This window comes from Pseudophryne corroboree, chromosome 6, assembly GCF_028390025.1.
Source record: "Pseudophryne corroboree isolate aPseCor3 chromosome 6, aPseCor3.hap2, whole genome shotgun sequence".
Taxonomy (NCBI): Eukaryota; Metazoa; Chordata; class Amphibia; order Anura; family Myobatrachidae; genus Pseudophryne; species Pseudophryne corroboree.
In genome coordinates this window covers 809,703,768-809,717,524 of record NC_086449.1, presented here as the reverse complement: position 1 = coordinate 809,717,524, position 13,757 = coordinate 809,703,768, and positions in this window count along the sequence as shown.

Below are 13,757 nucleotides of genomic sequence, written 5' to 3'. Positions count from 1 at the left end.
TCATCTGTTCCATGCACTGCCTATCATCTTTCTGTTCCCAGCGCTGTCAGTCATCTGTTCCATGAACTGCCTCTCATCTTTCTGTTCCCTGCGCTGTCAGTCATCTGTTCCATGAACTGCCTCTCATCTTTCTGTTCCCTGCGCTGTCAGTCATCTGTTCCATGAACTGCCTCTCATCTTTCTGTTCCCTGCGCTGTCAGTCATCTGTTCCATGAACTGCCTCTCATCTTTCTGTTCCCTGCGCTGTCAGTCATCTGTTCCATGAACTGCCTCTCATCTTTCTGTTCCCTGCGCTGTCAGTCATCTGTTCCATGAACTGCCTCTCATCTTTCTGTTCCCTGCGCTGTCAGTCATCTGTTCCATGAACTGCCTCTCATCTTTCTGTTCCCTGCGCTGTCAGTCATCTGCTCCATGAACTGCCTATCATCTTTCTGTTCCCTGCGCTGTCATTCATCTGTTCCACGAACTGCCTATCATCTTTCTGTTCCCTGCGCTGTCAGTCATCTGTTCCACGCACTACCTATCATCTTTCTGTTCCCTGCGCTGTCAGTCATCTGTTCCACGAACTGCCTCTCATCTTTCTTTTCCCTGCGCTGTCAGTCATCTGTTCCATGAACTGCCTCTCATCTTTCTGTTCCCTGCGCTGTCAGTCATCTGTTCCATGAACTGCCTATCATCTTTCTGTTCCCTGCGCTGTCAGTCATCTGTTCCATGAACTGCCTATCATCTTTCTGTTCCCTGCGCTGTCAGTCATCTGTTCCATGCACTGCCTATCATCTTTCTGTTCCCTGCGCTGTCAGTCATCTGTTCCATGCACTGCCTATCATATTTCTGTTCCCTGCGCTGTCAGTCATCTGTTCCATGCACTGCCTATCATCTTTCTGTTCCCTGCGCTGTCAGTCATCTGTTCCATGCACTGCCTATCATCTTTCTGTTCCCTGCGCTGTCAGTCATCTGTTCCATGCACTGCCTATCATCTTTCTGTTTACTGCGCTGTCAGTCATCTGTTCCATGCACTGCCTATCATCTTTCTGTTCCCTGCGCTTTCAGTCATCTGTTCCATGCACTGCCTATCATCTTTCTGTTTCCTGCACTGTCAGTCATCTGTTCCATGCACTGCCTATCATCTTTCTGTTCCCTGCACTGCCAGCCATCTGTTCCATGCACTGCCTATCATTTTTCTGTTCCATGCGCTGTGTCACAATCCTGACTGTAGGTTTTATATTTGGTGACTTACCCCTGCCATCTGTCCTGGATCCTGTGTCTTTTCACTCACGGAGTTAAACAGCTTGTCAGTTTTCCTGAGTTCTCTGCCTGAGAGGTAATAGTTAATTAGCTCCACCTGTGGTGATCTCCTGTGTGAGGCTGAATTCAGTAATCTGAAGTTCAGGCTTCAGTGTTCTCTCGGCCTGCTAGGCCTCGCTGCACTTCACAGCCTCCTCTAGAGTAGTCACATGACAGTGACTTCACCTGACCCAGAGTTGTCCAATCCTCTGCCAGCCTGAGACTCTCTACATCACCTAATCCTGCCCACCAATCATCAGGGACCAGGAAGTATAAATCAGGAGGCTGAGTTGGAATCTGGGCCAGTTCCTTGTGTCACATACAGCCTTGTGTGGGTCTTAAGCTGAGCTCCCTAAAGGTAACCTTTGTTCCTAAGTTCCTGTGGAAACTCTGTTCCCTTGTTACCGTTTGGTTTACTTGTGTGTTGCCATTTGATTTCACCATTTCCCTGAGTCTCAATGTAAAGGTACAGCTGCAATGTTTCGTCTTAAAGGCACAGTACTGAATTCCGTGTTCTCCACTGAAAACCACAACTGTCGTGTTTCAGTTTTACTACTGTTGTAGTTGGGATCTCCAGGGCTCAGTACCTCATGCCTCAGCATCTCCGTGCTTCCAGCATCTCCGTGCCTCAGCATCTCCGTGCCTCAGCACCTCCGTGCTTCCAGCATCTCTGTGCCTCAGTACCTCCGTGCCTCAGCACCTCTGTGCTTCCAGCACCTCAGTATCTCAGTGACTCAGTACCTCCGTGCCTCAGTATCTCCGTGCCTCAGTACCTCCGTGCCTCAGTACCTCCGTGCCTCAGTACCTCCGTGCTTCCAGCACCTCCGTGCTTCCAGCACCTCAGTATCTCAGTGACTCAGTACCTCCGTGCCTCAGTACCTCCGTGCCTCAGTACCTCCGTGCTTCAGTACCTCCGTGCCTCAGTGCCTCCGTGCTTCCAGCACCTCCGTGCCTCAGTATCTCAGCAACTCCGTGCCTCAGCATCTCCGTGCTTCCAGCACCTCCGTGCCTCAGTATCTCAGCACCTCCGTGCCTCAGCATCTCCGTGCTTCCAGCACCCCTGTGCCTCAGTACCTCCATGCCTCCAGCACCTCCGTACCTCAGTGCCTCAGTACCTCCGTGCTTCCAGCACCTCCGTGCCTCAGTATCTCAGCACCTCCGTGCCTCAGCATCTCCGTGCTTCCAGCACCCCAGTGTCTCCAAGCACCCCAGTGTCTCCAAGCACCTCAGTGTCTCCAAGCACCCCAGTGTCTCCAAGCACCTCAGTGTCTCCAAGCACCTCAGTGTCTCCAAGCACCTCAGTGTCCCCAAGCACCTCAGTGTCCCCAAGCACCCCGTGCCCTTTAGCACAGTTGAACCTGGTATTCTTCACTGATTCATCAGAGCCTTTCCAGTTCTGTCTTTCAGGAGACCTTCAGCGCCCCCACGTGCTTCCTGTCTGCCGACCTAATCCTGTATGAGGAGAGCCTAGATTCGGCCATCTCTGCCGCGGTTCCTCTTCCCAGTCATCGGAAGAATCCTCGAGTCCACAACATTTCCAAACCAGGTCAGTGGTAGTATTCACATAATCCTCCAGTCGCCCGCACAGACTTCACTACACCGGGTTCACAAAACCTCAGTCTTGACACGCTGTCAGTTATCTGTTCCATGAACTGCCTCTCATCTTTCTGTTCCCTGCGCTGTCAGTCATCAGTTCCATGAAGTGCCTCTCATCTTTCTGTTCCCTGCGATGTCAGTCAACTATTCCATGAACTGCCTCTCATCTTTCTGTTCCCTGCGCTGTCAGTCATCTGTTCCATGCACTGCCTATCATCTTTCTGTTCCCTGCGCTGTCAGTCATCTGTTCCATGCACTGCCTATCATCTTTCTGTTCCCTGCGCTGTCAGTCATCTGTTCCATGCACTGCCTATCATCTTTCTGTTCCCTGGGCTGTCAGTCATCTGTTCCATGCACTGCCTATCATCTTTCTGTTCCCTGCGCTGTCAGTCATCTGTTCCATGCACTGCATATCATCTTTCTGTTCCCTGCGCTGTCAGTCATCTGTTCCATGCACTGCCTCTCATCTTTCTGTTCCCTGCGCTGTCAGTCATCTGTTCCATGCACTGCCTCTCATCTTTCTGTTCCCTGCGCTGTCAGTCATCTGTTCCATGCACTGCCTCTCATCTTTCTGTTCCCTGCGCTGTCAGTCATCTGTTCCATGAACTGCCTCTCATCTTTCTGTTCCCTGCGCTGTCAGTCATCTGTTCAATGAACTGCCTCTCATCTTTCTTTTCCCTGCGCTATCAGTCATCTGTTCCATGAACTGCCTATCATCTTTCTGTTCCCTGCGCTGTCAGTCATCTGTTCCATGCACTGTCTATCATCTTTCTGTTCCCAGCGCTGTCAGTCATCTGTTCCATGAACTGCCTCTCATCTTTCTGTTCCCTGCGCTGTCAGTCATCTGTTCCATGAACTGCCTCTCATCTTTCTGTTCCCTGCGCTGTCAGTCATCTGTTCCATGAACTGCCTCTCATCTTTCTGTTCCCTGCGCTGTCAGTCATCTGTTCCATGAACTGCCTCTCATCTTTCTGTTCCCTGCGCTGTCAGTCATCTGTTCCATGAACTGCCTCTCATCTTTCTGTTCCCTGCGCTGTCAGTCATCTGTTCCATGCACTGCCTATCATCTTTCTGTTCCCTGCGCTGTCAGTCATCTGTTCCACGAACTGCCTCTCATCTTTCTTTTCCCTGCGCTGTCAGTCATCTGTTCCATGAACTGCCTCTCATCTTTCTGTTCCCTGCGCTGTCAGTCATCTGTTCCATGAACTGCCTATCATCTTTCTGTTCCCTGCGCTGTCAGTCATCTGTTCCATGAACTGCCTATCATCTTTCTGTTCCCTGCGCTGTCAGTCATCTGTTCCATGCACTGCCTATCATCTTTCTGTTCCCTGCGCTGTCAGTCATCTGTTCCATGCACTGCCTATCATCTTTCTGTTCCCTGCGCTGTCAGTCATCTGTTCCATGCACTGCCTATCATTTTTCTGTTCCCTGCGCTGTCAGTTATCTGTTCCATGAACTGCCTCTCATCTTTCTGTTCCCTGCGCTGTCAGTCATCTGTTCCATGAAGTGCCTCTCATCTTTCTGTTCCCTGCGCTGTCAGTCAACTATTCCATGAACTGCCTCTCATCTTTCTGTTCCCTGCGCTGTCAGTCATCTGTTCCATGCACTGCCTATCATCTTTCTGTTCCCTGGGCTGTCAGTCATCTGTTCCATGCACTGCCTATCATCTTTCTGTTCCCTGGGCTGTCAGTCATCTGTTCCATGCACTGCCTATCATCTTTCTGTTCCCTGCGCTGTCAGTCATCTGTTCCATGCACTGCATATCATCTTTCTGTTTACTGCGCTGTCAGTCATCTGTTCCATGCACTGCCTATCATCTTTCTGTTCCCTGCGCTGTCAGTCATCTGTTCCATGCACTGCCTATCATCTTTCTGTTTCCTGCACTGTCAGTCATCTTTTCCATGCACTGCCTATCATCTTTCTGTTCCCTGCGCTGTCAGTCAACTATTCCATGAACTGCCTATCATCTTTCTGTTCCCTGCGCTGTCAGTCATCTGTTCCATGCACTGCCTATCATCTTTCTGTTCCCTGCGCTGTCAGTCATCTGTTCCATGAACTGCCTCTCATCTTTCTTTTCCCTGCGCTATCAGTCATCTGTTCCATGAACTGCTTATCATATTTCAGTTCCCTGCGCTGTCAGTCATCTGTTCCATGCACTGCCTATCATCTTTCTGTTCCCAACGCTGTCAGTCATCTGTTCCATGCACTGCTTATCATCTTTCTGTTCCCTGCGCTGTCAGTCATCTGTTCCATGCACTGCCTATCATCTTTCTGTTCCCTGCGCTGTCAGTCATCTGTTCCATGCACTGCCTATCATCTTTCTGTTTACTGCGCTGTCAGTCATCTGTTCCATGCACTGCCTATCATCTTTCTGTTCCCTGCGCTGTCAGTCATCTGTTCCATGCACTGCCTATCATCTTTCTGTTCCCTGCACTGTCAGTCATCTGTTCCATGCACTGCCAATCATTTTTCTGTTCCCTGCGCTGTCAGTTATCTGTTCCATGAACTGCCTCTCATCTTTCTGTTCCCTGCGCTGTCAGTCATCTGTTCCATGAAGTGCCTCTCATCTTTCTGTTCCCTGCGCTGTCAGTCATCTGTTCCACGAACTGCCTCTCATCTTTCTGTTCCCTGCGCTGTCAGTCATCTGCTCCATGCACTGCCTCTCATCTTTCTGTTCCCTGTGCTGTCAGTCATCTGTTCCATGCACTGCCTCTCATCTTTCTGTTCCCTGCGCTGTCAGTCATCTGTTCCATGAACTGCCTCTCATCTTTCTGTTCCCTGCGCTATCAGTCATCTGTTCCATGAACTGCCTCTCATCTTTCTGTTCCCTGCGCTGTCAGTCATCTGTTCCATGAACTGCCTCTCATCTTTCTGTTCCCTGCGCTGTCAGTCATCTGTTCCATGAACTGCCTCTCATCGTTCTGTTCCCTGCGCTGTCAGTCATCTGTTCCACGAACTGCCTATCATCGTTCTGTTCCCTGCGCTGTCAGTCATCTGTTCCACGAACTGCCTATCATCGTTCTGTTCCCTGCGCTGTCAGTCATCTGTTCCACGAACTGCCTATCATCTTTCTGTTCCCTGCGCTGTCAGTCATCTGTTCCATGAACTGCCTATCATCTTTCTGTTCCCTGCGCTGTCAGTCATCTGTTCCATGCATTGCCTATCATCTTTCTGTTCCCTGCGCTGTCAGTCATCTGTTCCATGCACTGCCGATCATCTTTCTGTTCCCTGGGCTGTCAGTCATCTGTTCCATGCACTGCCTATCATCTTTCTGTTCCCTGCGCTGTCAGTCATCTGTTCCATGCACTGCCTATCATCTTTCTGTTCCCTGCGCTGTCAGTCATCTGTTCCATGCACTGCCTATCATCTTTCTGTTCCCTGCTCTGTCAGTCATCTGTTCCATGCACTGCCTATCATCTTTCTGTTCCCTGCGCTGTCAGTCATCTGTTCCATGCACTGCCTATCATCTTTCTGTTTCCTGCACTGTCAGTCATCTGTTCCATGCACTGCCTATCATCTTTCTGTTCCCTGCACTGTCAGTCATCTGTTCCATGCACTGCCTATCATCTTTCTGTTCCCTGCGCTGTCAGTCATCTGTTCCATGCACTGCCTCTCATCTTTCTGTTCCCTCCGCTGTCAGTCATCTGTTCCATGCACTGCCTATCATCTTTCTGTTCCCTGCGCTGTCAGTCATCTGTTCCATGAACTGACTATCATCTTTCTGTTTCCTGAACTAACATCCAATTATCCTTTTGTTTCGGTAAAACTGAAACATAGCTCTGCAAAATGAGCGATCGTGATGAACTGCACTCACAGAGAGAGGTGACGCAACAGCAGAGGCGCTTGTCATCTCATAATGTGACACAGCTGCTGACAGTTGTTATTATAGCATTGTTAGTTTAACCACAATGTACATCACAGACCGCAGCCATGCACGCCAGGTGCTGTAGAACTACAAGTTCCAGCAGGCTGCGTTTGAAAAATAACAGGAGATGATTGGCTGGTACTTTATCTCCGTCACTTTATCTCTCTCAAATGGTTTAGTACTTAGGGGTCTAAGGCCCTCATTCCGAGTTGTTCGCTCGCTAGCTGCTTTTAGCAGCTGTGCAAACGCTAAGCCGCCGCCCTCTGGGAGTGTATCTTAGCTTAGCAGAAGTGCGAACGAAAGGTTCGCAGAGCGGCTACAAATTAATTTTGTGCAGCTTCAGAGTAGCTCCAGACCTACTCCTAGCTTGCGATCACTACAGACTATTTAGTTCCTGTTTGACGTCACGAACAAGCCCTGCGTTCGGCCAGCCACGCCTGCGTTACCCCAGGCACGCCCGCGTTTATATCTGACACGCTTGCGTTTTTCCACACACTCCCTGAAAACGGTCAGTTACCTCCCAGAAAACCCCACTTCCTGTCAATCACTCTGTGGCCAGCAGTGCGACTGAAAAGCGTCGCTAGACCTTGTGCGAAACTGCATCGGCTGCTGTGAAAGTACGTTGCGCGTGCGCATTGCGCCCCATACGCATGCGCAGAAGTGCCGGGTTTTTTTTGCCTGATCGGTGCGCTGAGAACGAAAGCAGCTAGCGATCAACTCGGAATGAGGGCCTATATACTAAGCCTTAGAGAGAGATAAAGTAAAAACCATCCAGCTCCTGTAATTTTTCATACACAGCCTGTAGCATGTCAGTTAGGAGATGGCTGGTACTTTATCTCTCTCCACTTTATCTCTCTCCAAGGCTTAGCGTATAGGCCCCACAGTCTATAAATTAATAGCTAGGGCCTGACTGGTTGCTATCGGCAACATCACCATTTTTCCTCTTTTGGAAGGTCTGGTAAATCTCCCTTCTATTCCGCAGCTGCCAGTACTGCGTGCCTCCGACCACAGTCTGTCCAAGAGAAGGCGTAGGGATTGATCATGCCAATGCCTCCAACTTGGTTTGAAATCCATAAATGCTGACTTATGTGATTAGTGGCTTCTCCTGGAACGCTGCGCTGCGGGCTGGCTTCACAAATGTCCTCCTTTTCCTATAAGTTTCTCTGTTAACCCCCCCCCCCCCCCCCATGGATGTCTCCAATGATTCCTCTGCTTGCTTGGCTATAAGCGAGTTACTTGTATTTCTCCCTGAGAAAAGCGCTCATTACAGCTTCAGCACTTGAGAGGAAAACATTTTTCACAGTTTTTCCCAAAAATCCCACAAGGCCTAAAATATTGATGGCTTATGCAGGGTTGCAGCGTGTCAGTGCTGCTTCGGTGTAAGGGATGAGAGAGTAACACCAGCGTCAAACCTCAGAGGGAACAGATAAGAAACTCAACGCAAAATATCCATAGTTACTCTTTTACACAGCCCTACAATGTGTTGCGGGCTTGTGTGTTGCCTTTAGAGACAGCTAGGTTGTGTCTGCCAATCTGGTTGTCTATAGATACATTGGCCTATAAACAAGCCCTTCTACTCTGACTCTCTCAGGCAAACAGTCTATAATAATCTCCATACAAAACTCCCCTGCTGGGGTTTCACAGAGAATTGTGTATTTAGGGGTCTATTCATGAAGCAGTGAAAAGAGTGGCCCATGGCAACCAATCAGCTGCTCCGTACAATTGTATGATATGCAAATTATAAATGTTACCTTAATGCTGATTGGTTGCCATGGGCAACTTCTCCACTGGTTCACTTCTCCACATTTTTGACTGCTTCCTGCATAGACCCCATATTCTCTATTTTAGAGAGTAGCCGCAATAATAAGAATTTACTTACCGATAATTCTATTTCTCGTAGTCCGTAGTGGATGCTGGGGACTCCGTAAGGACCATGGGGAATAGCGGCTCCGCAGGAGACTGGGCACATCTAAAGAAAGCTTTAGGACTATCTGGTGTGCACTGGCTCCTCCCCCTATGACCCTCCTCCAAGCCTCAGTTAGGATACTGTGCCCGGACGAGCGTACACAATAAGGAAGGATTTTGAATCCCGGGTAAGACTCATACCAGCCACACCAATCACACCGTACAACTTGTGATCTGAACCCAGTTAACAGCATGATAACAGAGGAGCCTCTAGAAAAGATGGCTCACTACAGCAATAACCCGATTTTTTGGTAACAATAACTATGTACCAGTATTGCAGACAATCCGCACTTGGGATGGGCGCCCAGCATCCACTACGGACTGCGAGAAATAGAATTATCGGTAAGTAAATTCTTATTTTCTCTAACGTCCTAAGTGGATGCTGGGGACTCCGTAAGGACCATGGGGATTGTACCAAAGCTCCCAAACGGGCGGGAGAGTGCGGATGACTCTGCAGCACCAAATGAGAGAACTCCAGGTCCTCCTCAGCCAGGGTATCAATTTTGTAGAATTTTACAAACGTATTTGCTCCTGACCAAGTAGCTGCTCGGCAAAGTTGTAAAGCCGAGACCCCTCGGGCAGCCGCCCAAGATGAGCCCACCTTCCTTGTGGAGTGGGCATTTACAGATTTTTGGCTGTGGCAGGCCTGCCACAGAATGTGCAAGCTGAATTGTACTACAAATCCAACGAGCAATAGTCTGCTTAGAAGCAGGAGCACCCAGCTTGTTGGGTGCATACAGGATAAACAGCGAGTCAGATTTTCTGACTCCAGCCATCCTGGAAACATATATTTTCAGGGCCCTGACAACGTCTAGCAACTTGGAGTCCTCCAAGTCCCTAGTAGCCGCAGGCACCACAATAGGTTGGTTCAGGTGAAACGCTGAAACCACCTTAGGGAGAAACTGAGGACGAGTCCTCAATTCCGCCCTGTCCGAATGGAAAATCAGATAATGGCTTTTACAGGATAAAGCCGCCAATTCTGACACGCGCCTGGCCCAGGCCAGGGCCAACAGCATGACCACTTTCCATGTGAGATATTTTAACTCCACAGATTTAAGTGGTTCAAACCAATGTGACTTTTGGAACCCAAAAAACTACATTGAGATCCCAAAGTGCCACTGGAGGCACAAAAGGAGGCTGTATATGCAGTACCCCTTTTACAAACGTCTGAACTTCAGGGACTGAAGCTAGTTCTTTTTGGAAGAAAATTGACAGGGCCGAAATTTGAACCTTAATGGACCCCAATTTCAGGCCCATAGACACTCCTGTTTGCAGGAAATGTAGGAATCGACCCAGTTGAATTTCCTCCGTCGGGCCTTACTGGCCTCGCACCACGCAACATATTTTCGCCAAATGCGGCGATAATGTTTTGCGGTTACATCCTTCCTGGCTTTGATCAGGATAGGGATGACTTCATCCGGAATGCCTTTTTTCCTTCAGGATCCGGCGTTCAACCGCCATGCCGTCAAACGCAGCCGCGGTAAGTCTTGGAACAGACAGGGTCCTTGTTGGAGCAGGTCCCTTCTTAGAGGTAGAGGCCATGGATCCTCCGTGAGCATCTCTTGAAGTTCCGGTTACCAAGTCCTTCTTGGCCAATCCGGAGCCACGAATATAGTGCTTACTCCTCTCCATCTTATCAATCTCAGTACCTTGGGTATGAGAGGCAGAGGAGGGAACACATACACTGACTGGTACACCCACGGTGTTACCAGAGCGTCTACAGCTATTGCCTGAGGGTCCCTTGACCTGGCGCAATACCTGTCGAGTTTTTCCCAACGGTTTATAATCATGTGGAAGACTTCTGGGTGAAGTCCCCACTCTCCCGGGTGGAGGTCGTGCTGAGGAAGTCTGCTTCCCAGTTGTCCACTCCCGGAATGAATACTGCTGACAGTGCTATCACATGATTTTCCGCCCAGCGAAGAATCCTTGCAGCTTCTGCCATTGCCCTCCTGCTTCTTGTGCCACCCTGTCTGTTTACGTGGGTGACTGCCGTGATGTTGTCCGACTGGATCAACACCGGCTGACCTTGAAGCAGAGGTCTTGCTAAGCTTAGAGCATTGTAAATGGCCCTTAGCTTCAGGATATTTATGTGAAGTGAGGTCTCCAGACTTGACCATAAGCCCTGGATATTCCTTCCCTGTGTGACTGCTCCCCAGCCTCGCAGGCTGGCATCCGTGGTCACCAGGACCCAGTCCTGAATGCCGAATCTGCGGCCCTCTAGAAGATGAGCACTCTGCAACCACCACAGGAGGGACACCCTTGTCCTTGGTGACAGGGTTATCCGCTGATGCATCTGAAGATGCGACCCGGACCATTTGTCCAGCAGGTCCCACTGGAAAGTTCTTGCGTGGAATCTGCCGAATGGGATTGCTTCGTAGGAAGCCACCATTTTACCCAGAACCCTTGTGCATTGATGCACTGAGACTTGGCTCGGTTTTAGGAGGTTCCTGACTAGCTCGGATAACTCCCTGGCTTTCCCCTCCGGGAGAAACACCTTTTTCTGGACTGTGTCCAGGATCATCCCTAGGAACAGAAGACAAGTCGTCGGAACCAGCTGCGATTTTGGAATATTGAGCATCCAATCGTGCTGCCGCAACACTACCTGAGATAGTGCTACACCGACCTCCAACTGTTCCCTGGATCTTACCCTTATCAGGGAATCGTCCAAGTAAGGGATAACTAAAATTCCCTTCCTTCGAAGGAATATCATCATTTCGGCCATTACCTTGGTAAAGACCCGGGGTGCCGTGGACCATCCATACGGCAGCGTCTGAACTGATAGTGACAGTTCTGTACCATAAACCTGAGGTACCCTTGGTGAGAAGGGTAAATTTTGACATGAAGGTAAGCATCCTTGATGTCCCGAGACATCATGTAGTCCCCTTCTTCCAGGTTCGCAATCACTGCTCTGAGTGACTCAATCTTGAATTTGAACCTCTGTATGTAAGTGTTCAAAGATTTTAGATTTAGAATCGGTCTCACCGAGCCGTCCGGCTTCGGTACCACAACAGTGTGGAATAATACCCCGTTCCCTGTTGCAGGAGGGGTACCTTGATTATCACCTGCTGGGAATACAGCTTGTGAATGGCTTCCAAAACTGTCTCCCTGTCAGAAGGAGACATCGGTAAAGCCGACTTTAGGAAAACGGCGAGGGGGAGACGTCTCGAATTCTAATTTGTACCCCTGAGATATCACCTGAAGGATCCAGGGGTCTACTTGCGAGTGAGCCCACTGCGCGCTGAAATTCATTGAGACGGGCCCCCCACCGTGCCTGATTCTGCTTGTAAAGCCCCAGCGTCATACTGAGGGCTTGGCAGAGGCGGGAGAGGGTTTCTGTTCCTGGGAACTGGCTGATTTCTGCAGCCTTTTTCCTCTCCCTCTGTCACGGGGCAGAAATGAGGACCATTTTGCCCGCTTGTCCACGAAAAGACTGCGCCTGATAATACGGCGTCTTCTCATGTTGAGAGGCGACCTGGGGTACAAACGTGGATTTCCCAGCTGTTGCCGTGGCCACCAGGTCTGAAAGACCGACCCCAAATAACTCCTCCCCTTATTAAGGCAATACTTCCAAATGCCGTTTGGAATACGCATCACCTGACCACTGACGTGTCCATAACCCTCTACTGGTAGAAATGGACAACGCACTTAGACTTGATGCCAGTCGGCAAATATTCCGCTGTGCATCACGCATATATAGAAATGCATCTTTTAAATGCTCTATAGGCAAAAATATACTGTCCCTATCTAGGGTATCAATATTTTCAGTCAGGGAATCCGACCACGCCAACCCAGCACTGCACATCCAGGCTGAGGCGATTGCTGGTCGCAGTATAACACCAGTATGTGTGTAAATACATTTTAGGATACCCTCCTGCTTTCTATCAGCAGGATCCTTAAGGGCGGCCATCTCAGGAGAGGGTAGAGCCCTTACAAGCGTGTGAGCGCTTTATCCACCCTAGGGGGTGTTTCCCAACGCACCCTTACCTCTGGCGGGAAAGGATATAATGCCAATAACATTTTAGAAATTATCAGTTGTTATCGGGGGAAAACCACGCATCATCACACACCTCATTTAATTTCTCAGATTCAGGAAAACTACAGGTAGTTTTTCCTCACCGAACATAATACCCCTTTTTGGTGGTACTCGTATTATCAGAAATGTGTAAAACATTTTTCATTGCCTCAATCATGTAACGTGTGGCCCTACTGGAAGTCACATTTGTCTCTTCACCGTCGACACTGGAGTCAGTATCCGTGTCGGCGTCTATATCTGCCATCTGAGGTAACGGGCGCTTTAGAGCCCCTGACGGCCTATGAGACGTCTGGACAGGCACAAGCTGAGTAGCCGGCTGTCTCATGTCAACCACTGTCTTTTATACAGAGCTGACACTGTCACGTAATTCCTTCCAACAGTTCATCCACTCAGGTGTCGACCCCCTAGGGGGTGACATCACTATTACAGGCAATCTGCTCCGTCTCCACATCATTTTTCTCCTCATACATGTCGACACAAACGTACCGACATACAGCACACACACAGGGAATGCTCTGATAGAGGACAGGACCCCACTAGCCCTTTGGGGAGACAGAGGGAGAGTTTGCCAGCACACACCAAAGCGCTATATATATACAGGGATAACCTTATATAAGTGTTTTTCCCCTTATAGCTGCTGTATTGTTAATACTGCGCCTAATTAGTGCCCCCCTCTCTTTTTTAACCCTTTCTGTAGTGTAGTGACTGCAGGGGAGAGCCAGGGGAGCTTCCCTCCAACGGAGCTGTGAGGAAAAATGGCGCCAGTGTGCTGAGGAGATAGGCTCCGCCCCTTTTTCGCGGACTTTTCTCCTGCTTTTTTATGGATTCTGGCAGGGGTTAAAATTCATACATATAGCCCTGGGCGCTATATGTGATGTATTTTCGCCAGCCAAGGTGTTTTTATTGCTGCTCAGGGCGCCCCCCCCTAGCGCCCTGCACCCTCAGTGACCGAAGTGTGAAGTGTGCTGAGGAGCAATGGCGCACAGCTGCAGTGCTGTGCGCTACCTTGGTGAA